The 26,508-nt window shown below is 57.2% G+C and overlaps 1 protein-coding gene and 1 long non-coding RNA gene across 6 annotated transcripts in view; one reads left to right on the top strand and one right to left on the bottom strand.

The window, feature by feature from the left end:
* Positions 1 to 12,322: 12,322 nt before the first annotated feature.
* Positions 12,323 to 25,898, bottom strand: LOC132667857 (uncharacterized). Of its 2 annotated transcripts, none has more exons than XR_009605412.3 (3): positions 23,198 to 25,898; positions 19,575 to 19,751; positions 12,323 to 14,987 (listed from the first exon to the last, which is right to left on the bottom strand). It is a non-coding gene; the product is annotated as an uncharacterized LOC132667857 (long non-coding RNA). The 2 variants fall into 2 exon arrangements; XR_013555858.2 differs by lacking the exon at positions 23,198 to 25,898 and adding an exon at positions 21,333 to 21,908.
* FRMD1 (FERM domain containing 1) overlaps positions 22,437 to 26,508 on the top strand; it is a 28,573-nt gene continuing 24,501 nt past the window's right edge. For 3 of the 4 annotated variants that reach the window (XM_078447582.2, XM_078447581.2, XM_078447579.2), the window contains exon 1: positions 22,437 to 22,698. The gene's annotated coding sequence lies outside the window, so the exon portion shown is untranslated. The other variant, XM_078447583.2, reaches the window with a different exon arrangement.

Genomic DNA, 26,508 nt, shown 5'->3' with positions numbered 1-26,508 from the left:
ATGGGCTTGAAAACGAGCATCTGTGAAACCTTCTCTGGGCCCTGGTGTTACCGTCTGGAAAGGGCACGGGGCACCTTCTGTGCCCGCGGGACCTTCCAGAACTGGGCCCCCAGCACCCCCTCCCCCTTCCGCCCTCATGGTCACCGAGCGCCCAGCAGCACCTTCCCGGGAAGCAGTCCGCAGGTGTTGGCCGGACAGTCCCTGGGGCCGCCCCCCACCCCCGCGACCAGGAAAGGGGGGCCTGGGTTCCCCGACTCAGGAGTCTGGGTCTGTAGGGGGCGCTCGCCCCAGGGACCACAGGACTCCCGAGGCCCTTGTGGTGGCCAGGGAAGGTGCTCAGGCCCTAGGGACGGCTGTGCAGGGGGTAGGACTTAGCCTCCCACGGAAGCCTCCCTCTCCAGGGACGTCAGACACCCTTCTCAAGGGCCAGGGATCCGTCCTCACAAACCAGGGGCACAGAATCGCGGTAGCCTTGCCAGGAGTTACTCGCTCGCAACAAGAAATGCTAAATCATGAAGGAGGAGAGAGCCTTCTTCTTTTTTCTAGTATTTTTTGAGTTTATTTATTTTGAGAGGCAAGAGAGAGAGAGCAGGAGAGGAGCAGAGAGAGAGGGAGAGAAAAAATCCCAAGTCAGTGCAGAGCCCAATGTGGGGCTCGAAGCCACGAACCAGGAGATTATGATCTGAGCTGAAATTGAGAGTCAGACACTTGACCGACTGAGCCACCCAGACGCCCTGAGGGAAACTTCCCATGTTCAGGATTCTTCCACGTTGTTGGTGGGGTGTAAACAGATGCCCCTTCTATGAAGAGCCAAGTCGTAACATCCTCCAAGTGACCTGTAAGAACTCACCACCTCACAAGGGCCCAGAGTTTATGTTCTGACCCCAGTGTACAAAGGGAGGGGGCAGGGAGGGAGGAAAGGGGGAGGACGGAGAGGTGAGAGGGAGAGAGGGTGGAGGGAGGGAGGGAGGGAGGAGGGAGGGAAGGGGAAGGGAAGAAAGGTGGGGAGGAGGGAGAGAGAAGAGAGGGAGGAAGGAGGGCGGATGGAGAAGGGAGGGAGGGAGGAGGGAGGGAGGAAGCAGGGGGGAGGGATGAGGGAGGGAGGAGGAAGGAGGGAGGGAAGAAAGGTGGGGAGGGAGAGGAGCAGGGGGAAGGAAGGAGGGAGGAGGGAGGGAGGAGGGAGGAGCTATTTTCAGGATTTCTTCCTTTCACCCGTCTCCTCCCCCATCATCTTTCACATCAGGTGTTTGTGTTTAATATGTTTCCATCAATTTCTCTCAAGTAGCTTCTCCTTAGTTATTCTCAGTATCAATTTGGAAAGTGGTCCCTCGCTAATGCTACCCAAAGCCTTCTTGACCATGGTCTGGAACGTTCCAGAAGCCCACGACACCAGGGAGCACCAAAGAGCCACAGGAGGACAACAGTGAGTGGACGGGGACGAGGAGACACATCTGATGTCACACACGGCAGCCCCGTCCTCCCTGCACCAGGTGTGTGGCCGGCCCGTGGTCACTCGTCCCCAGGCAGCTGGAGACACCACGGAGGCTCAGCCAACCTTGCAGCTGCTTCCTGGGCCCGAGCCCTGGAGCTCCTGCTTGGAAAGCAAGCCGGGGGGGGGTGCCAGGCACGCAAGTCAGAGCCCGGGAAGAACGCCACGACCTGAAAGCGGGCGCGAGCTCCGCCTTGCACACAGCACGCCTGCTTCTGGGGGAAAGTCCAGGCCTGGGAGGCAAGTGCTGGGGGAGCTCAGAATCCAGTGCGGACCTAGGCCGAGCCCGTGCTTCAAGGAGAAACTCCGAGGAAGACACAGAACAAGTTTGCGCTCGTGCAGGGAAAGGGGAAAGGTCACCAACTGCCCAGGTCCCAGGCCTAAGGAATCCTGGACCATTCGGTTCACTCTCCGTATCTTTATTGGGCACCTACTGTATGCCAGGCAGTCTTCAGTGATGGAGTTACAGCAGTGGACAAAACGCCCTGGTCCCTGTCACTGTAGAGGTAGCCCGGAGGAAGAGAGACACAGCGAACTAACAGGTGACTCAAAGTGCAGAAAGTTCTAGAAGGAGACAGGATGCAGTGGTCCGGGATACGGAGAGGACCCACCTTCGACAGGCCGGTGACACTAAGCACAGACCAGGATGGGCAGCCATGAGGGAGACATCAGGGAAGTCCGTGTGGGGCTGGCTGGGGACGGGGGACAGGTGCCAGGCAGCGTGGTGGCCCCGAATGTGGGCCGGGGGCAGAGCCCCGTCAGCGGCCTCCAGGAGCTCCTGCCTCACGGGGTCCGGCCTCAGCTGCTTTTGCTCCCGCGAGGAAACAGAGAACAGTGCTCTGCACCAGGCGGCGGGGGGGACCCGGATTCTTCTTCTCTCTCTGCCCAGAACACAAGGGGGCTTAGTGGCCACTCACTTAAGTCTCCTTCCCGTTTGAATGCCTCCGTCTGTGAAATAAAGGTCTTTCGTGAGGGGGTTACAGCATCTGTTGTGAGCGGGGCGTAGTGCAAGCTTCCAGGAAACACAGACAAATCAATAAGACCTACTCACTGACCTCGGAGGACTTAGGCCAGCGAAACACAGGCAGTGAATAAAGCAGTTTGAAGACGGCGTGTGGGCCCAGGGCCAGGGTGCCCTAATCACACCGGCGTGGAGAAGGGTGGCAGCGGGGCTTGTAGAAGACATGTTGTTTGAACCGGGCTTCGAAGGCCGTTTAGGACTTCCTTACTCACAGGAGCAGTAGAGGAAGGAACGACCTCAGCAAACCGAGGTGTGAAACCGCCTGGCCCGTGGGGGCGCTGGTCCCCGCCTCGAGGGCTCCGCCCCACCTTAACCTCCTCCCAAAGGCCCCGCCTCCTAATACGCACATGGGGGGTTAGGTTTCAACGTACCCACTTGACGGGGACACAAACCTTCAGACCACAGCCGTCGGGGCGAAAGGTGTGTGGAGACAAACCGGAGACGACTTAGAAAAGCGTCTTCCCCGGAACGCATCTTGCATACTGATGGTGCGCAAGATGTGCACGGGGAGCACACAGCTCACGAGCTGGTACCTCGGGGGCTCAGTGCAGCTGCCGTTACTGGCCCATCGCCGTGCTATCTCCCGGGGGACGCTCAGAGCCCTGGAGCCCGCCTCCCTGCTGACGAGACTCGCTTTCACTAGGGACGAGGACCGTGCCTGGATGGGCTTCGTTTCCCCATTGCGCAGGCGCCTGGCACCCGACGGATGCCCCCTAGCGGTCAGGAGGATGAGCGAAGGCAGGCAGCAGGGACGGAGCCCCGTGGGGGGGCTCTCTGCCCGGTGTGAGGTCGCCACTGGAAAGTTCCCAGCAAGGAACCGGGTGACCCCAGCACGGCCGGAAGAGCCAGGGCGGCTGCGGGCTTCCAAGTAAGCCCCTCACCACCTCCCCCTCCAGCACCCCCTAGTGCAGACATTTACCCAGGGGCTAATTATCGGGCTCTGTGAAGACTTTGGAGTGAAAACACAGTGAGCATGCTGAGCGCTTCGAAACAGAGTTCCCCGTGCCTGGTTGTATCACGGCTGTGAACATCCACAGACGGCAGGACAAAGGACCCTGGGAGGGAAAGCCAGTCTGGGGCCAGAAGACAAAAGGGAAACTGCACGTGCCAGCATCCAGTTGCCTTTGGAAGGTGAGGGGGACACATTCCCTGGCAGCTCAGGTCCATTGCATCGAAGTCACTGGGGCACCCCACCACGATGATGGCCATCTGTGGCCACAGTCACTGGGAACGGAAGCTAAGTTATTTATTGAGTAACAGCACACTGTGTCATAGAGAATTTAGCAAACACATCACTGTGGTCCACAAACTAACATTTACTGGGTGCATATTAGGCGCCACATATATGCATCACACCATTTTATTTGCACAGAACCTTCGTTACGAAGGTATTGTTATTGACCCCATTTTATAGATGAAGAAACAGAGACAGATAAAGTTAGTACAACAGAGAGCACTGAGGAAGAACGTACACTCTGGAGTCATTGTCAGGGTTTAAATCCACACTCCGCCACTCAGTAGCATTTTGGCCTTAGATAGTTTACGCGTCAGTGGTGACGATGATAATGTGATGATGATGATGGTGATGGTGGTGTTGGTGATGGTGGTGATGATGGTGGTGATGGTGATGGTGGTGATGATGGTGATGGTGGTGATGGTGGTGATGGTGATGGTGGTGATGATGGTGATGGTGATGGTGGTGATGGTGGGGATGATGGTGATGATGGTGATGATGGTGAAGGTGATGGTGGTGATGATGGAGATGGTGATGGTGGTGATGATGGCGGTGATGGTGATGGTGGTGATGGTGATGATGGTGATGGTGGTGATGATGGTGATGGTGATGGTGGTGATGATGGTGATGGTGATGGTGGTGATGGTGATGGTGGTGATGGTGGGGATGATGGTGATGATGGTGATGGTGGTGGTGGTGATGGTGGTGATGGTGATGGTGGTGATGATGGTGATGGTGATGGTGGTGATGGTGATGGTGGTGATGGTGGGGATGATGGTGGTGGTGGTGATGGTGGTGGTGGTGATGGTGGTGATGGTGATGGTGGTGATGATGGTGATGGTGATGGTGGTGATGATGGTGATGGTGATGGTGATGGTGGTGGTGGTGATGGTGGTGATGGTGGGGATGATGGTGATGATGGTGGTGGTGGTGGTGGTGATGGTGGTGATGGTGATGGTGGTGGTGATGATGGTGATGGTGATGGTGGTGATGATGGTGATGGTGATGGTGGTGATGGTGGTGGTGGTGATGGTGGTGATGGTGGGGATGATGGTGATGATGGTGATGGTGGTGGTGGTGATGGTGATGATAGTGAAGGCAAAGAGGGTGGTGATGCAGTTTGGAAGTGGAAGCTGGTGGCTACCACAGGACCCTCTGCTACTGGGTGAACTAACTGTCCACAGACACGAGGACATTACTGAGCTTTTGCAAAAAAAGGAAGTACTAGGAGAAAACGTCTGGACCGAGAAGCAGAGCTATCAGCCGGAATGTGCAGCTGCAGCGATAAGCTTGGTAAAGAAAGCAAAGAGCTCCCTCAGAGGGCGCTTGTGACTTTCTGAACACTGAGCATTGTTGGTGAGAAACAGCCCCGACAGACAGCCGGCTCCCACGCAGAGGGGTGTTTATCCTGCCATCTCAAGTAAAGCCAGTAGGGTGGGTGCACCTGAGGGGCCACTCGAACCGGGGAGACAATCTTCTTGACTTCGCACCGGGTGGATCAAGCTAGCACACACCTGGATCTGCTCAGGCGGGCTTCTGATGGGGACGGACATTCCTGGGCAGACACCAAGCCTCGCCTGCAAAATGGCAAGGCTGTAGAGTGGTGCGCACATCATCAGGCCTGAGAAAGTTAGAGGTGACTGTTGAAGCCCGTTAAAACGGATGTGGAGGTGCGGTCTTAGCACTAAGCTAACCTACAGATACCTATTCAACGTGCAGTGCAATTTAAAGCAGAAACTGATGTGACAGCGATGTGAGTATGGAAACGGGAAAATGGAGATAGCAGAATACTCACCTTGCAGGGTAGGAAAGGAATCAGGGGCGCTGGGATGAGCCCCGAGACGCTGGACACCTCGAAGGGACACGGGTGTCTCAAGGCTGCGGAGTCTCGGCATGTCGACTCGGTGTAGCTCGTTTCTTTTCAAAGCCATTTTCCTTCCTCTTGGTTCAGGCATTCTGCGCGAGAGGATGTGAGCATGGACGGCCAAGAGAATGCTTCTGCCCAGCAGGAAATGGCCCAAGAATGAATTATGGAGAAAAGGATAACCGCTCTCAGCACATGGACCTTGACCCCAGAGAGAAGTTGAAAAAACAAACCCTCAGGTAGTTCCATAGGCTGCCACCAGAGGGCGCCACAAACCACCCAGCTAGGTGGGTCTTGGTAATTTACAAAACTAAAATAAAATTTGTTAGTGTAACAGGCTATTTAGAACATAGTTGTTTCCAACCTGATATAATTCAAGCTTGAATTAAAGTCCCGTAATTCCGAAAGGAAGAGTTGGTTTTTTAAATTTTTTTTAACGTTTATTTATTTTCGAGAGAGAGAGAGACAGAGCGTGAGTGGGGGAGGGGCAGAGAGAGAGGGAGACACAGAATCCGAAACAGGCTCCAGGCTCTGAGCTGTCAGCACAGAGCCCGACATGCGGCTCGAACTCAGGGACCGTGAGATCATGACCTGAGCCGAAGTCAGACACTTAACCGACTGAGCCACCCAGGCGCCCCAAGAGTTGGTTTTTTAAAAACATACATTTTTAACCCTACATGAAAAATACACTTTGCCTTGTTGATCTGATGTTTTGTCAGACGCGATCTGTATTTTATTTCCAGTCATTCTCTCTCAGACTCTCAGTCTGTCTTCGTTCCAACTGACGGTTGACCCTGTTCAACACCAACAACAAAATGCATCTCAGTTTCATGTTCTGCCCTCGGACGCTCTTACGTGTTGGGTGTTTTCTGTGTTACTCATCACAGTCTGTGGTTTAAAGACCTGATACACTTGGTTGTGGAGGGACAGCAGGAAAGTTGTGGCCCCACACGCTTACTCATAAGGTGACCTCTGCCCTTTGGAGCACAGTGTGGCTTCTGCACGTGGTTCAGAATGACCTCCGCCCTCCCTTCCCCAGTCCCACGGGAAACAGGATGCGACACCATCAGCACTTGCGGGACAGGCTGACACACAGGACAGCGTGCCTATGGCCGGCGTTCACAGGCTCGCCACGCAGCCCGGGCAGAGGCCGGTCACGCCAGGCACCTGGCTGTAGCCCACCCCCACCCGCGATGCCGTAAGACAGGAGGAAGGCCGAGCAGGGGACCGGAGAGCAGACGGCGAAGCGGAACCCACACAGGCCACGCCACGGGGTGATGAGACGAGCTGTCCTCTCTGACGTCACGTGCGTGGACCCCCAGCGCAGTGTTTCCACGTGGCACCCAGTTCTGACTTACCCGCTGCCCGCGGGCCACCCCCACCCCGACAGCTGACCTTTGACTTGTGCCGTAGGGGACGGACGGGGCCCTCGGAGTGGCCACGACCTCGTGTCGCGGTTGCAGGCACAGTGTCCGGCAAGGTCGCGGTCTCACACGTGCTGGCGGTGTGAGCCCAGGCTTACCGCCTGCAGAGGGAGATCCGAGAGCCAGGCACCAGACCCCGTGCGCGAGGGCTCGATCTGGACGCGGACGTGTTCTGAGCCCCACAGGCTGTTGGATGAGCGGGCTTCCCGCCTGTTCTGGCTCATCTCCTGCAGCCCGGAAGGGAGGGCGAGGCTGCAAGGCACCGAGTGTCTCCAGTTCTGGGGGTGCCCTCCTCCCCGGTCTCCGCTCGGGGCTGGCTCACGGGGGCAGAGGGGCTGGATGCCCAACGTGGCCCCCTCCCTTGTCCCCTGGGGCCTGGTGCCCTCCGCACGGCCTCCCGAGCGAAGAGCCCGGATGGGGAGGGACGGGGAGGGACCCCCACCAGGCCGCCGGCTCCGGGGTGGGATTCGGCAGCTGTCTTGGGAAGACGTGTCTGCTGCAGCGCCTGAGGGACTCCGTCCGGTTTGATTTCTGAGATTCCACGGTGACATCACGCGGCGCTGTCCCTCTCTGTCTGACCTCGCTCACTCCCCATGACATGCTCGGGTCCGTCCGTGCGGCCACAGCTATCCCGCCGCGTCAGATGCCACGGCTCCTTGATCCCTGGGTCCCCAGTGGGAACTTCGGCTGTCCCCACGCCTTGCTCTTGGGACGATGCTGCTGTGACCCAGCCCTGGGGCGCGCATGTCCTTTCTTTTTTTTTTTTTTTTTTTTTTTTGATTTAACTTTACTTTTTATTTTTCTTAAATTTACATCCATGCACGCGTCCTTTCTTAAAGCTTCTCCTCAAGTGTTTCCTTGGGTAAATAATTCTCTCGCAGGAGTGGACGGGTCTGAGCAGCGTGGACATGTTGGTGACTCTCTACAGTGGCCAAGTGCCTCAGACAGGACACAGCCAGTCGGCTCTGGCCACCATGACAAACCCCACAGACCAGCGGCTCAGACAACAGGCTGGAGGCCTGAGACCCAGGCCTGGGCAGGCTGGTCTCTGCGGAGGCCTCTCTCCTTGGCGTGTAGACGGCGGTCTCACCCCTGAGTCCTCACGTGGTCGTCCCCTGTGCACACCCTGATAGGACACCAGTCCCTTGGGACCGGAGCTGCACCCCGGTCCCTCAGTTGTGGAGGCTCCCAGACCTGGAGACGCCCAGGGCCCCAAGCTGACCCGGCCCCGGCCCCCCGGGTGGAGAAAACGAGCCCGCGGCTGGCCGCCTGGTGTGGAAATGACCCGCGGGACCCTGTGCCTGAGCCCTCGCCTGGCGCCACACGCCCTGGGCACCTGGCTGTGCCCTGCAGCAGAGTCCCTTCGGAAATGCCGCCCTGTCTGCCTGGGGCTCCCCCAGGGGCATCCCTCGATGCCTCCTGCCCTCTGGCTCTGCCCTCAGCTCTCCTTCCTCTGGTTCTAGTTCTTAAGGCTCTTTTGGGTATTGATCGATTATTATAATCAGCTCGTCCAGTTTTACCCGTAGTGTCCCTTTACTTTTTTTGTACACTTTTTAAGTTTTTTTAATGTTTATTTTTTTTGAGAGAGAGAAGGGGAAGGGCAGAGAGAGCGGGAGACACAGAATCCGAAGCAGCTCCAGGCTCCGAGCTGTCAGCACAGAGCCCGACGCGGGGCTTGAACTCACAAACCGTGAGATCATGACCTGAGCCGAAGTCGGACACTGAACTGACTGAGCCACCAGGTGCCCCTCTTGTACACTTTTTGTTTCTTCCTTTTTCCTGCAGACTCCTGAGGGTTGTCTCCATCTATTAATGGCTCTATTAATCTGTCTTGTACGTTTCCACTAATAAATAAACAGAAACAGACACATTTGGTCTTTGTCTCCATTTCCGGCTTGAAGCTCTTGAAACTCTTGGAATTTCCTAAGTGCTGAGAGTGACCAAAGGATCTTTTGTTGTGCTCATGCAGTGACTTTTGGAAAGCCCCTAAAGGAGGGGGCAGGTTGCCAGGGGAATAGTCACAGGATTAGGGGTTGGAACTTTCGGTCCCACCCGCTGACCTCCGGGGAGGGGAGGGGACTGGAGGTTGGGTTCAATCACCAATGGCCAATGATTTCATCAGTCACACCAGTGTAGGGAAGGCCCCATGAACACCCCAGAGTTTGGGCTGGGAGAGTTCCCGGGTCCGTGAACAGAGGGATTTGGGGACAGCAATGTACCCGGGGCAGGTACGGAAGGTCTGAGCTCTTTCCCCACACCTGCCCTTTGTGTGTCTCTCCCATCTGGCCATTCTAAGTTGTACTCCTGCCAAAAATACTGGTGATCCAGGAAGTTTCCAGAGTCAACTGGTTTGCTGGGCTCTGTGAGCCCTCTAGCAAACTAATCAAACCCAGGAGGGGGGCGAGGGTAACTCCGATTTATAGTCTGTCGGTCTGCTGCACAGGTGGATGTGGAAAAGTCGGGGTTCAGAGCCGAAGGCAAGAAAGGATTCTTGAGACGTCTTCCGTGCAATAGGACGGTTTTATTAAAGCACGCACGGGGACGGGACCCGAGGGCAGGAAGGGCTGCACTGGGTCCCGAGGAGTGACAGGTTATGTACTTGGGAGCTGGGGGAGGTAAAGACTAGGGAGGTCCCCAGAAGGACTTTCATCTGCTAAAGTAGACACTTGCTAAGGTGGTTTTTCCCTCTAGCAAAGCACTAACATGAAGACAAAGGGAGTTCCCGGAGAAACAAGAAACGCGAAACGTTTTCCTCTGCGGGTCTCAAGTATCTTGTCAGTGGGCTGCAGGGTATAAGGAAATTCAGTTTTATCTGCCATTTCTTTTGCCTTTGTCTCCCACACAGGTGACAGCTGGAGGGGGGCAGTGTGTGTGTTGTGTGGGGGACTGAGCCCTCACCGTGTGCGGTCGACTCTGTCTCCAGGTAGACGGTGTCAGAGCTGAGTTGGACTGTAGGACCCTCGGCTGCTGAGTAGGGTTCACCCCCAGCACACCGCACAGATCCCTGGAGGCCTGGCTCTTGTCGGGCTAAGGGTGTTTTTCCCTCTAGGAAAGCACTGGCATCCAGACCGCAGGGAGTTCCTGGGCCCCAGGCCACGATGGGACCGCCCTTTCCTCGAGATTTTACTACGATGTTTGTAAACACCAGAGACTCTATCAGTTTAATCATTTGTTTTCTGTCCTTCCCTTTGTCCTTGGTGGCCAGGAGCCTGAGGAGTGTCACACATCCCACGGGGCGGGGGGGGGGGGGGGGGGGGGAGGGGGAGGGGGGGAGGGGGGAGGGGGCGGGGGGGAGGGGGAAGGGGGGCGGGGGGGAGGGGGGAGGGGGGCGGGGGGGAGGGGGGAGGGGGGGAGGGGGAGGGGGGAGGGGGAGGGGGCGGGGGGGGTCAGCTTGCTTAGGCTCCTTCATCGTTTTTCATACATCATATTGCCACTTGGTTCCCTTTATGGTTTCGTCTTTTCACTTCACATCGATAATACCTTTTATTTTCTCAGACACATTTCACATAATTATTTCAAATTCTTGGTCGATCTATTTTAGTATTTCGGATTTAGATTATAATATTGTCCATCTTGGGGGCACCTGGGGGCTCAGCCGGTTACCTGAGACCTCAGCCGGACCGGCTCAGGTCACCATCTTGCGGTCTGTGAGTTCGAGCCCCGCGTTGGGTGAGCTCCAGCCCTGCTTCAGGCTCCGGCCTCTCCCTCTCTCGCCGCCCCTCACTCACTCGTGCTCTTTCTCTCAAAAATAAATACATTTTAAAAAATTAAAAAAATAATAATAATATTGTCCATTTTGGTAGCAACTAACCTCAACCTCTGTGTGAAGTTCAAGAAGGCAAACCCTTCCGTAGAAGCGGCTTTTAGGCAGCCGACCTGAACAAGGGGGACCTGAGCAAGGTGGCCAGGACGGGTGCACACAGGTCCACCGGGCCACCCCCCTCAGAACAGCCAGAAGCCTAGCCGACAGGGGCCACTTACGCCTGGGCTCGGGCACCAAAAGAGGAAAATCCCGAGTGGTCCTACCTCCTCCCCTTCCCCTCAACTCCGCGGGCACAGCACCAATCCCGCCTCCTGCCACACAGCCTCCCCCCTGCTGTCCCTGCCCACTGCTCCCTTGCAGCGTATCCAGTGGCCTCCTGTCTCCTCTATTCTGCCTCTGTGAGTTCTTTCACCGCTCAGGCCACAGGCCTCACACGGCCATCGCGTGGCCCCACCTGTGGTGGCTTCCCATCCGATTGGGGGAGACACCACGCCTGCCTGAAATAAACCTTGTTTATAGTAATATTCTATTCTCAGTAACTACTGAAACACAAGGTCATTCTGTATAAAGAAAGTGCAAACTCAATTATTGTACATGAAATAATAGAAAATTTGCATTTTTAATCACACTAGTTGGAAAGTTTAAGTCACTAGGATATAAATAATACTCTCTTATAAAAATACGTCCTTTCAGGGCGCCTGGGTGGCTCAGTCGGTTGCACGTCCAGCTGCGGCTCAGGTCATGATCTCTCAGTCCGTGAGTTCGAGCCCCGCGTCGGGCTCTGTGCCGACAGCTCAGAGCCTGGAGCCTGCTTCAAATTCTGTGTCTCCCTCTCTCTCTGCCCCTCCCCCACTCATGCTCTGTCTCTCTCTCTCTGTGTCAAAAATAAATAAAAACATTAAAAAAAATATGTCCTTCCGTTGAGACAAAATTCTTTAAATGATTGCCATTACTTACTTGCTTCAGGAACATTCTATTCTACAACAGGTCATTTGATTTGATGGTCTTTTTTGTGATAGTATAGATAACAAGTAGTGTATGTATTTATTTATTTATTCATTATTTTTGAGGAGAGAGAAAGGGGCAGAGAGAGAGGGAGACAAAGCATCCCAAGCAGGCTTCACGCTGTCAGCGCAGAGCCCAACGTGGGGCTCGATCTCAAGAACCGTGAGATCGTGACCGACGCCGAAGTCGGATGCTTAACGGACGGAGGCACCCACGCGCCCCACTAAGTGGTTTTTAATAAATTTTGAGAAGCCTCAGCTTCCACGAATGACACTGGCGTAGTTGTCCATGTCCTGAGAAATTCAAAATTATTTAGAAACGTGCCCGATAAATTACTGCTGACAGATACGTCACAGTGCTTCGATGGGAGTCATGTTCGATTTTAGAAAACTACCCGCAGGTTTTTAGACTTTCATACGGGGAGCCTCCTTATGATGCGCACAGAGGACTCAATGTGGACAGTGTTGCCTGGAGGCCGGATGTCGATTCTTCTGATTCAGACTCCAGAAGTCATCTGTTAAAGTGCAAACCCCGTACGATTCTTTCAGTGTTTTAGAACTTTCTTTCAAAATGACTGTTACTTCTAACCTAGAAAAGAAACTGACTTTGAAATTTTCTTGTGTTTTAAAGATGGGCCAAATAGACAGTGTGCAGTTACAATGAGTTTCCGTTTTTCTTTTCTTAGGATCCTCTTCGTTGGCAAACTTGGCGTCAAAGGTCAAGAGACTTTACCAGCTTTAACATTAATAACACGTTCTTTTGTAAAAGTAGGTGTTTGCTTTTTCGTAAAATCATTTCCTACTCCTTCGGTGACTTTTCAGGGCACCGTGTGCAGCAAAATCTGGTTTCTGCATAATTTCTCGATGACATTAATTTTATTGCTGTTATCGCGGTGGAATTGGTGTGTAACGTAAGGAATCGATATCTGTGCCCTGAGGACCACAAAGGCTAGTCACCGTCCGTCTCCACACTGTTCGTTTTTGTCTCCTGAGGAGGACTTTCAAGACTTTGGCTCCTAGCAACTTCTATCAGCCCGGCGTTCCTAACTGGAGTCGTCACGACTGTACATCCTATCCTCCTGACTTATTTATTCTATAGCTGGAAGTCTGTACCTCTCGCCCTCCTCCGCCCCGTCACCCGTCTGTCCCACCCCTCACCCCCGCCTGGCAATCACCGACCTGCTCCCCGTGTCTGTGTCTCTTGGTTTTGTTTTGGTTTGTCTCTTTCAGACTCCACATGTAGGTGAGATTACGTGGTCTCTTCTCCTGTCTGACTTACTTCCCTTAGCGTAACGCCCTTGGGGTCCGTCCATGTTGTTGCAGATGGCAAGATTTTTCTTTTATGGCTGAGTGACATCCCATTGTACGCACATGCACACACACGCACACGCACACACACCCCACTTCTTTATCCACTCGCCCATCAGTGGACACCGAGGCTGTTCCCACACCTCGGTTATTGTAAATGATGCTGCAGTGAACGTGGGGGTACGGATATGATTTTGACTTCGTGTTTCCGTTTGCCGTGGCACTAATTTGACTGGGAACACTGTGCTAGTTCAGTACTGAGCACACACACTTAACAGTGAGTGAGACAGTGCAGCTTTGCACAGGTCGTGCGATCTGTGTCCTCAGTGAGGTCCGGGATCTCCAGCCTCGTGAGCTGCCTCTGAGTTCTGGGATGTGTCACGAGTACCTTCACAATAATGCATCCTGAAGTCGGCCCCGAACTCCACCCGCACCCGTCTGCCCCCAGCTGTCCCCGCGGCCCCGGTGGCCTCCGCTCCTCCCTTCTGCCCTGGCACTGCGGCTCCAGGGGCATCCGCAGGTGCCTGGGGTCCTGGGGCGGATGCGGGCGGGTCAGGGCCGGCGGGGTTCCAGGTCCTCTAACAGAACAGCCTGCGGGATTCACGCGCATTAACTAAGGCGGTGAATTCGTTTACGGTCCGAGGGAAAATTCCACTTTCCACAGCAAACCCAAGTATGTTCCCCCAGTTCCCTTCCGTCTGGGAGTCTGCAGTTTGTCTCGCACCGGCATAACCCAAAGTGCACGTGGCAGTTTATTTCCTGCCGACTCTCCCCGTGAGGGTGTGCGCTCTGGGCTCAGGGCGTGTGTCCCCTTTTGCTGGGCCACAGGGAGCAAACAGTGGGCGCTCGGGAGATAATGTGATCGGGGTCACGAATCCCCAGTCCGACGCGGCATGTGAGTGGGAGGGGCTCGAAATCCTCCTACGGATCATTCTGGCCTCTCTTCCGCTGGCGCCTCCTGTTCTGCGAAGTATAACGATTTCTGTTCTGCCGCAAAGTCACTGATAAACTCAGCCGTCCAATCACGGCCAAGAATTAAGAGATGGACCAAGACGATCTCGGTGATTCATTGTACTTACCTGAGAACATCTGGGCCGTTTGCACACAGTGAGCTCACTGATTCGCACACCCCCCGTGGGCCCTGTCCCTGCCGAGGCAGATGGGAGAACGGAAACGAAGGGGCGACAGGAGAGAGACCGATTCACAAGCAGTGATAACCGCCAGACCAGCAGTGGAGACAAGGAAAAGGTAAAAGAGAACGGAACCCGACTCAAGGTGACGTGGCAGCCCGTGCTGCCGTCTGATGGCGCCAATACTGTCACTGCATTTCCGAGCGGCCGGCCGAGCGAGATCCCCCGTCACTAGCGTAGCGGGCAGCCTGGAGGCGCCTCCCGGGCGGGAAGGAGCTCTCCCAGATCATCTCCCAGCTCAGCGGGGCCAGAGGCTAGATCTGTTCCTAGAAAATACCGCCAATTCTTCTAGAAGAAACCACCGCACCCAGGTCCTGGTACTACGGTTGCCAACTCCCACTTTGGGCCTGAAAAGAGAGACGAAGCCAAAACCCTGGGGAAGCAGCTCTTCTTGCGTTCCCCGGTGCTCTTGTCCTGGCGACAACAGTCCGTGGTCACGAGAAGCAGAATTAGAGGAGGGATGGCGGTTGCTTCGGGCGTAGGTTAGGGGTCCAATAGTGTCCCTTCTCCGAATAGAGCCTTGTTCACGTCCGAACCCCCAGGACCTCCGCATGTGCCGTTAGTTGGAAAGAGGGTGGTTGCAGATATAATTAGTGATGATGAGGTCGCGCCGCAGCGGGTGGGCCCTGGCCCAATACGACTGGTGTCCTTGTAAGAGGGGGAAAAGAGGGAGGCACAGAGAACACGGCCCTGTGAGGACAGAAGAGATCAGAGTGGGGCGTCTACAAGCCCAGGGACGCCCAGCATCGTTGCAAGGCCCCGGCGGGGAGCGGCAGGCAGGACCCTCCTCCGGAGGGAACATGGCCTTGTCCCCCCACCCTGATGGTGGACTTTCGGCCTCCAGGACTGTGGGAGAATAAACTCTTGCGGTTTTAAGCCACCCGGCGTGTGGCCCTTCCTTCCAGCGGCCCCGGGAAACCGGCAGAGGGCACCTGGCCGCACAGATGCCTTCCACACGAAAGGCCGAGGGGCTCCCGGAACGATCACTTAAAGGCCAGGAAGCTGTCCATAGGGTTGCTCGAAACCGTACCTACCCCCTCCTCGTCGCTTGAGCCCTAACCGCATGTTCCCCGGGTCCACCTCCAACACAATAAACCCAGAAGATGGGAGACCTGGCTCCTCCTCTGCCTCACTTTGCAAAAACCCCAGGAAGCCGGGAGCTGTCGAGCAGCTGAGGCCCGAGGCCTTCACGCCCCCAAATCCTGCTCCTCTGCCCGCATCTGCGGCCCCCTCAGCCAGGGTGCCGGGGCCACACGCCGTAGCCACAGCCCGGATGGTGCCCACGCGAGCCTCCCGGGGCCCCCGGAACAAAGGAGCCCAGCTGGGGCCTCAAGCAACAAAATCTCTTCTCTCACCGTCCTAGTGACCCGCAGGCCGACATCACATGTTGGCAGGGCCCTACTCCCGCCGAAGCCTCTGGAAGAGGGTCCTTTCGTGCTTTGTCATAGCTCTGCTGGCATCGGTGACCCTTGGCCTGCCTTGTGGACGGGCCACCCCGCTCGCTGCCTCCACTGTCACATGACCTTCTCCTCCCTGTCTGTCTCCGTGTCTCCTCTCCCCGTGTAAGGACACCAGTCATACTGACTGGGGCCCGCCCTACCCCAGCATGACCTCCTCTTCACTCGGCACATCGGCGAAGACCCTGTTTCTCAACAAGGTCCCATTCACAGGCGTCGTGAAAGGCCGTCACCTCGTCTTTCTGGAGAACACGGTGTGACCGCCACTGCCACCGCCACCCGCCACTGCTTGGCCGGACACCTGGAGGACTGAACGCCTGCAGCCCCACCTCTACCGGGGACAGGACGCAGGAAACTGCGAGATCAGGGCCTCCCGGGCATCGGCACCAATGGTAAGAGGGCGGCGGCCCAGATGGCGAGCTGGGGACTCCAGTCAGGGAGGATGGGGAACCGGACGTGGGCAACACTCTCCTACAGGCTGATCAACAACCACACGCGCGCGCGCGTGCACACGCACCCGCACACACACAACCACACACACACACGCCCGCACAAACCCACACAACCACACACACACACACACACACAACCACACACACACATGCACACACACGCACATACACACCCACACACAACCACACACACACGCCCGCACACACACGCACATACACAACCACACGCACGCACACACAACCACAGACACATAACCACACACACAACCACACACATAACCACATGCACACACACAACCACACACACAACCACACACATAACCACATGCACACACACAACCACACACACACACAACTGCACCCACACCCACATACAACCACACACAATGACACACACACAAAACCACACACACACCTGCACACACACAACCACACACACGTACACACAACCACACACGCCCCCACACACACACACAACCACACACACATGCACACACACGCACATACACAACCACACACACACGCCCGCACAAACACACACAACCACACACACACGCACACACACACGCCCGCACACACACACACGCACATACACATGCACATACACAACCACACACATACCCACACACACACACAACCACACACACACCCCCACACACACAACCACACACATAACCACACGCACACACACAACCACACACACCCAACCACATACAACCACACACACCCACATACACACATAACCACACGCACACACGCACACACACACCCACACACACAACCACACACACACACGCACACACATATAACCACACGCACACACACAACCACACCCACACCCACACAACCACACCCACCCACCCACATACACACACACAATACAACCACACTCACACAAACACACACACACAATACAACTGCACACACACAACCATACACACACCCACACACATACACACACACACAATTCAACCACACTCACACAACCACACACATACAACCACACACACACAAACACCCCCACACACACAACCACACACACACGACCACACACACACAAACACCCACACACACACAACCACCCACACACAACCACACACACACACACAACCACACTCACACAACCACACACACACAAACACCCACACACACACAACCACACTCACACAACCACACACACACAACCACACACACATAACCACACAACCACACACACACAACCACACACACATAACCACACAACCACACACACACAACCACACACACACAACCACACACACACGCCTGCACACACACACATAACCACACACATGCACACACACGCACATACACAACCACACACACACAACCACACACACACAACCACACACACATGCACACACACACACAACCACACACACACAACTGCACACACACCCACACACGACACACACAAAACCACACACACCCGCACATACACAACCACACACACACCCGCACACACACACACCCACACCCACACACATGCACAGACACATACACACACACCCACACACACAACCACACACACAGACACACAACCACACACACACCCGCACACACACAACCACACAACTGCACACACACCCACATACAACCGCACACACACAGCCACACACAACCACACACACATAACCACACACAACCACACACACACACACAACCACACACACGCACACACACCCACATACAACCACACACACACAATTCAACCACACACACACAACCACACACACACACACACACACACACCACACACACACATAACCACACACATGCACACACACATGCACACACACATGCACATACACACACACATACACAACCACACACACATGCACACACACAACCACACACACACAACCGCACACACACCCACACACGACACACACACAAAACCACACACACCTGCACATACACAACCACACACACACCCGCGCACACACACACACACACACACAACCACACACATAACCACACATGCACAGACACATGCACACACCCACACACACAACCACACACACGCACACACACCCACATACAACCACACTCACACAACCACACACACATAACCATACAACCACACACACATAACCACACACACACACAACCACACACACACAACCACACACATGCACACACACATGCACATACACACACACATACACAACCACACACACACAAAACCACACACACAACCACACACACATGCACACACACACACACAACCGCACACACACCCACACACGACACACACACAAAACCACACACACAACCACACACACATAACCACACACACATGCACACACACACACACAACCACACACACACAACCGCACACACACCCACACACGACACACACACAAAACCACACACACCCGCGCGCACACACACACAACCACACACATAACCACACATGCACAGACACATGCACACACACCCACACACACAACCACACACACATAACCACACGCACACACACAACCACACACACACACACACACACACAACCACACACATGCACACAGACACACAACCACACACACACCCACACACACACACACAACCACACAACTGCACACACACCCACACACAACCACACACACACAACCACACACATGCACACACACAGCCACACACAACCACACACACATAACCACACACACAACCACACACACACACACATACACCCACACACAACCACACACACGCACACACACCCACATACAACCACACACACAGCCACACACAATTGCACACACACAACCACACACCCACACAATCACACACACAACTGCACACACACACATACAACCACACACACGCACACACTCACACACACACAACTGCACACACATACAACCACACACATACACACACACACAAACACACACACAACCGCTCACAAGCACACACAACCACACACATGCACACACAACGACACACACATAACCACAACCACACACATGCACACACACAACCATACATGTACACACAACTGCACACACACCCACATACAACCACACACACACAACCACACACATGCACACACACACAACCACACACACACAGCCACACACACAGCCACACACACAACTGCACACACACATACAACCACACACACACAACTGCGCGCACACACACACAGCCACACACACAAATGCACGCACACACAAGCACACACACACAATCACACACACACAGACAACCACACACAACCACACACACGCATACACACACATAACCACACACACAACTGCACACACACACAACCACACACACACACATAACCACACACACACAACCACACAAAACCACACACACACCACCCACGACTGGACAACACATACCCTCAAGGCATCATGACACCTGGACCACAGCCTTTCTTGAAGTTTCTGGAACGTGCTGGTCTGTGATAACCTCCCCAGCACCAAGGCCTTTGCCAGCCATTTGTGCTTCTCGAGGGAGCTCACGGGTGGCACGGACCATCTTCATTTAAGTGGATCCTTGCTTGGTCACCCTTGTAGCTAAAAGGGAATCGAAAGGGGAGGTAAATTAAGACCAACAGGAGCTCCTTTCTGTAGAGTGAGGTGCCTGGTGATTTGCACCTGTTTGACATTGTTCAATTGTACCTACATACTGTCTTGCCGTGTAGAAAAAAGTCGAAAGGCTAAAGCTGGCATAGCCCTTCCTGTGTCAAGCACTTTCTGAATGGCTTATAAATATTTGCTCAATGAGTCCTCAGACACCCCTATAAGGAAATACTATTATTAACCCCATTTTACAGATAGAGAAACAAAGGCAGTGAGTCAGGACACCGACGGTCACACAGCAAGAAGGTGACAAAGCCTCAAAAGTCAGGCTCCAGAATCCATGTGCTGAGTCAGCAGAGACTGGATACTTCCTCTGCCAATTTTCACTCCGGGCTGATCACGTGACTTGATGGACGGTTTTGAGAGGTATAGCAGTTCGATGGTACAATTCAAAGTGGCTTGCTAATATATTCGCTTATTCAACAAGTTTCTGCCTGCTGACTAGTGAGACTTGCTCACTAGGTGTGGAGTCAACAGCAAACGGCAAATGCAGACCGCGGGACACGACGGAACAGGGAGGACTGTCCTCTGCTTGTTTAGCCGTGCCACCTTCCCCGGGCGATTGGATCCTCTCTGCCTCAGTGTCCTCCTCTGTGAGATGGGAGGGCTGGTTTCTGCACTGCAGAATTCTACGTAACGGCGAACATTCTGGATGGCGGGCATCGTTAAAGACAGCCGGTGTGCAACTGTTAGGCTCTCGTGGTTGAATGGGGGGAGACACAGAATTCACGCTGCAAACGAATAATGGAGGTTTGAGCCGATGTTCAGTGTCCAGAGGAGGGTGACTCACTGGAGTTGGAAAAGGCTTTGCCTGAGTGGCTACTTTCGAGTGTGGCTCTGACATGTGAACTTACTCATGAACACTATTCTGGGTGGTGGGATTTCAGCAGTAAACGAAAGACAAGAATCCCAGCCGTGGAGGGGCTTACACTCTAACGGGCCGGGGTGGATAGGGGGGTCATAGCACATCGAACAACGCCCCTGGAGTACTAGAGGATGACGCCCGTCTGGAGAAAAACAAGCTGGGAAGGGACAGGTGTGGGGGCAGGTGGGAATAAGGAGAAAGAGGGGAGGCTGGAGCCTGGAGCCACTGCCTCCGGTGACCTTGCCAGTGCCCTTGCAGGGATGCGCGGGGCAGCCCAGCTGTGGCTAGAGCGAGCTGCACCCGAGCTCCTCCCCACTGCAGGCCTGGGTGTGTGTGTGTGTGTGTGTGTGTGTGTGTGTGTGTGTGTGTGTTCTAGCTGTTCCAGGGTTTGGGCCCATCAGCCCTGACTCCTAAAGGTTTCTGAGGGAAAGTCACCAGGCCAGAGAGGCCCCAGGTCAGCCCCAGGTGTTGATCCATGGTGACCTTCAACCTTCCCGACCTCACTCCAGCCCCTCCCACGGCCGGGGTCTGCCTTTGTCTCCGAGAACAATCTCAGCGCTTCCTCGGGGCCAGCCGTCCTCGGGGCCCCACGACTGCAATTTTCGTGCCCACGGCAGTGGGGCCTGTGCCCAGCACCCCGCATAACTCACCGGCCTTGGCCCGCCCCTCCCGCGCAGACTGTCCCTCTGGGGGTCCCCGCTGTCTGCGCAGCGCCTGCTGTCCAGGCCGTGAGTCCCGGGAGTGGGGGACTCGGAGCCCTGGCAAGTGGGGTTCGGCTCGCGCCCAGCGGCGGGAGTGCGCCGGCTCCAGGGGCTTCTCCGAGGCCGCGCTCTCACCCTCCGCGCCCGGGACGACCCCCGGTGGTGCTGCAAGCCCCCGAAACTTTAGCCCTGGGAAGAGGCAATCCGTGACTGCAACCCGGGATGGAGCGCTCACTGAACAACGCGACCCTGGGTCGGTACCACTTCGGTCTGCTGCGACCCCCGGGCGCACAACCCTGGGGCGCACAACTCCGGAAGCCGAGAGCCGCGCCCTCCCCTCTAGCTCGCAGTGGGGACCAAGCGGGGGCCGGGCGGGGCGGAGCGGGAATAGGACGGGAGGGCAGGTAGGGGCCCGGGTAAGGTAGGGAAGGGAGGAGTGGAGGAGTGGAAGAGGACCAGGAGGGGATAGGATGGGGGCGGAGCGCGGCGGGGAGAGGCCGAAAGAGGAGGGGAGAGTTAGGGGCGGGGACGGGATGGCTTGGGAGGGGCGAAGCGGAAAGGGGAGGGGAGGGGGAGAGGGCGGGGCCGAGGCGGGGGGCAGGGCAGGGTAGCGAGAGGGCGGGGTCGAGGGGGTTGAAGAGAAGCGGGCCAGGGAGGGGAGGGGCCGGTCCGGGAGGGGAGAAGACGGCGGGGGAAGGGGGCAGGCCGGGGCCGGGAAGGGCGGGATGGGACCCCGGAGGGATGGGGAGAGGACGGGGCGGGGCCGGGATGGGAGGGGCCGAGGCGGGGGCAGGGCAGTGTAGTGAGAGGACAGGGTCAAGGGGGCGAAGAGAGGCGGGCCAAGGAGAGGAGGGGCCAGGGAGAGGAGGGGCGGGGCCGGTAGGGGAGAACCGAGGGGCGGGCCTGGAGAGGTAAGGGCTGAGAGGGGCCGGGAAGGGTGGGGTGGGACCCCGGAGGGATGGGGAGGGCACGGGGGAGGGATAGAGCGGGGTCGGAAGTGGGGACGGGGCGGGTCAGGGAGGGGAGGGGGGAGGACGCGTGCAGGGTCGGGAGGGGCGGGGAGGGAAGGGGAGAGGACGCGTGCAGGGGCGGGAGGGACGGAAGCCCCCGCCCACCGCAGCCAGGACGCGCCGCCTCCGCTCGCCCCCAACCGCCGCCCGCGGGGCTGGCTCCATTCAGACCGCGAAAAGCGGCGGCCGCGTTCACGCCGCTGCACCAGGATCCTGACCTGGACCCCGACCCCGACCCCGACCCCGACCCCGACCCCGACCCGGAACCATGAGCCCAACCCGGACTGAGACCGCGACCCCCGCAGGTGAGCGCGTCTGTCCCCGCCCCCCGTGACCCCGCCCACGGCCGAGCCGCTGGGGGACACGGGCACCCGGCCGCGGACTGTCACCTCGCCGCCGCCGTCGCTCGGAGTTCGCGCCCCGAAGTCAAGCTGAGGACTCGGGACCCTCCCGCGGGCCCACGGTCGTCCCTTCGGTGGCTTCTGACTTAGAGGTGGGGTCGGGGTCCCAACTCTGCGGCGCCTTCGTCCCCTACCCTGCCTCTCCCCCCGACCCTCTCCCCCCCCCCCCGCCTCTTACCCTCCCCACCGTCCCCCCTTGCCTCGTGGACCCCGAGGCAGGTGCAGGGACACCCGGGCTGCGCGGCCCCTTTAGTCTCCGCGCCGCGCGCTCGACCCCCGCGTGGCCTGTATTTGGGTTTTCCGGGCTTGTTTGAAGACAGCTGGGCTCAAAGGTGCCTGAACAGACGGAGGCGGCTGGCGGGGGACCCGGGTCTTCCCGCCCCCAGAAGTTTCCCTTTGCAACCTGATGTGGCTGGTGCTCCTGCGAACGGTGGAGGGGAGACGGGAGGGCTCCGTGACTTAATTCCCGCCCGAGGTTTCAGAGGGCGCAGGGGGGCTCAGGAGCCGGGTGGGGGTGTTGGTACAACACGGATTTGTCTGCCGTGGTACAGGTGCTGCCTCTGTTTAGCGAGTGGCTTGTGGGGGTGTCACGTTTGGTTCTGGGGCTCAGGATTCTTAAGAAGATTGCGCCCCAAAGAGCTTTCCGGCCCTGAATCACTTGCTTCAGTTCTGTTCCAAGCGCAGCCTAAGGCTCAGACTGCACCCTCTGAGCTTGACGGGAAGTTTCCTTTCCGATTCCAAAACGAGTGGAACGTCCGCTCTCCGTGGGCAGGACCGCAGGCCTGGAGCGCGTCAGACGACACCTGACACCTGATGATTAGTGTGGTTGTCACCACAAAGGTGCTGTGGCCACCTGGCCTTAGCTCTTGCCGCATCTTGTATGTAGAACGTGGGCTGCGACCGTGGGCACCCAGCCCAGGGGCAGGTGACCGGGGCGGCAGGGCGGGCCTGGGCTGCCAGGGGCCCTTCCAGCCTTCCCCCCGCACCTCCCCCAGCCCCGCGAGCCTGCGTCTGCACACTGCGGCCTGCACGGGTGGGTTCGGGGCGCCCTGGCCGGGAGGCTGGTGTGTGTAGCCATCACGACCACAGCACCGACCTTCTAGTGAGCACGGCCGACTCTGCCGGCACCGGCCCGGTGCCGTAGGGGTGTCGGCTCCTTAATTCCGGCCTGTGCTCCTCCAGCTGCCTGCGGGACCCGGGGCTCTCACCGTCCTGCTGATGGCACCTGGCCGGCACCCCCCCGGGGGAGCCCCCCTCCTCTGGGAGCTCTGGAGGCACCGTGGGCGGAGGGGTTGGGTGAGGGCTGGCCCCCAGGACACGGCCCCCACTCCTGGGCACGGCTACAATGTTGACAAGAAGCCCAGTGGTCCCCGAGGGGGTCGTTCCCTGAGTTCCGTCCACGGTACCCAGGGCGCCAGATCCTGCCCTTGGGGCCAGGCGAGCACGACCCCAACGGTAACCGCGGGAGGTGTGCCCACGCCTCGCCCGCGGGAAGGAGGCCGACTGTCTGCTTCCAGGAGCCGGGCCCTGCCCGCCCTGTGCCTGCTGCGTGGCTCGGGGCCACCTGGGGACGCGCGCCGCTCTTGTGGGTCCCCCTCACCTGCCTTCGTGGCTGGGACTGACGTGGGGCCCCCGGAAGAGGCTGGGGGGGCGGTGAGGAAGGCACTATTGACCCTGAAGCAAGGTCTTGGCACACGTGTCCGTGGAGCATATGCCACGTGAGTGAGTCAGGCTGCTGGCAGGACGCACAGGTGTGTGCAGAGGGGAGGCGGGGCCGTGGCGGGGCCCGTGCGCCAAGGACGGTGCCCCATGTGGCCTGTCGCGTGTCTGCTGAGCGGCTGGGCCCTGGGCACCTGCCCGAGGAGCCTGAGTCACGCTCTGAAGAGACCCACGCACACCCGCGTCTGGCTCTGTGCTGATGGGGCAGAGCCTGCTTGGGATTCTCTCTCTCTCCCTCCCTGCCCCTGCCCTGCCCACACACTCTCCCTCTGTCCCTGCTCCTGCCCTGCTCCCTCTCTCTCTCTCTCTCTCTCTCAAAATAAATAAAATAAACATTAAAAAACATTAGAAACAAATAGTCTGGCCCACACATAGGTACAAACCAAACAGTACCTGAGACCCTTCGGGGGTCCTACCTGTGGGAGGAACCCCACTCTCGGGGGCTGTTCCCCTCCCCCACCCACCCTGGGCACGGCAGGGTCACTGCTCTGGGGGACTTAAGTGCCCCCAGGGTGGCACTCAAGTGTGCTTTTGTGAGGGAGTCTGGATGCAGAGTCCCGGTGCCCGCCCTCCGGCAGAGGGTGTGACCCGACAGCGGGCACCCCCCTCGGCAGAATCTGGGCCCCGGGCTGGACGGAAGCGGCACCCACGCCCACCGCCGCTCTGTCACCTGACCGAGGGGACGTATTATAGAGTTTTCTTCCCAGGCTGCGGAAGCTCTGTCAGGCATTGCTCAACACGGTCTAGGGGCCTTGAAGGCGGCTCACCCCTCCTGGCCGCAGCCCAGGGCCCCAAGGCCGGCCTGCCCCCTGCAGCCGCCCAGCTCCGGCACTTTCCCTCCTCCCCGTGACTGTGCCCCGGGCTCGGGCCAGGTGACCCCCAGTGAGAGGTGCTCCCCATACTCTCCCAGGCCCTCCCCACCAGCTCCCACGTGCACCTTCACAGACTGCCCTCTCTGAGCTCTGAGGGTTCGCTGACACCGCTCTTCCTTTGAGTTCCTGGAGAAAGAGGATGCGTGTGCGTCGTCTCTGGACCCGAGTCCAGGCTTTCAGGTGGCTTCTGTGCCACCTGAAGATGTCCCCGGAAGATGTCCAGTGCTGGGAGAAACCAGAGCTGCGCCCTGGGAAGCACCCAGGGGAGCTCTGGTCCAGAGGCCCCTGAGAATGCAGGACCCGGCCTGGGGGTCAGGGCTGGGAGGTCCCCGGCCTGACCAAGGGGCGCACCTGGCACCGTGGAGGGGGGGTGTGGGGGCAGGACGGAAGCACAGGGCAGCCCAGTTTGCTTCTCGCCTTGCTGACCCATGTGTTCCTGGGCAATTCCCTTACCCTGTTGGGCTTTGGTTTCCTCCAAATGTAAAATGGACACAATACCGGCCTTTTTGTGTTATGGGGTTGTGTATGTGAGAGATTTGGGAGAGTTAAAGCATAAATATAAAATACACTTGAATAAAATGTGAGGTTCAGTGTCAGGCGTTGGCCAGGCTCCTGGGTGGTTAAACCATAGCTGAGAGGGGAGAGGGGTTCAAGGGCTGCTAGTCTGGGGGAGCTAACTCCCCAAGGCCACCCGCTAGTGACAGGGGTGGGGACACGGTCACCTGTGCAGCACAGACATGTCTTAGGAGTGTCCCGACGGAACACCAGCAGCTGAGGACCCCTGTTTAGCATGACTGCACAGCACCGTGCCTGACGAAGGGAACAGGGGACACAGGGAGGCCAAAGCCCTTTTCATTTCGCCCTCCGACAAAACGGGTTTGTTTGCCTCTTTAGTTCGGACTGATCTGCACCCGAATTCAGCTTCCTAAGAGGTCACAGAAAGCTCCGGGTCGTCACAAAGAGCAGCTCTTCTGGTGGCTGTGGACAGAATCTCATCATGAAGGTTCAGATGGCATTTACTTTACTCCAAACAAGTGCTCAGTCCACGGAGCCTCCAGAGACGCTTTCGCCTCTAGACCCCATGCTTTGCGCATGGCAAAGACCCACGAGCCTTGTCAGACGT

Source organism: Panthera onca, chromosome B2, assembly GCF_046562875.1.
Source record: "Panthera onca isolate mPanOnc1 chromosome B2, mPanOnc1 haplotype 2, whole genome shotgun sequence".
In the NCBI taxonomy this organism is placed as follows: domain Eukaryota; kingdom Metazoa; phylum Chordata; class Mammalia; order Carnivora; family Felidae; genus Panthera; species Panthera onca.
Note: the sequence above shows the minus strand (reverse complement) of the source record. Positions and strands in the feature narration are given on the sequence as shown.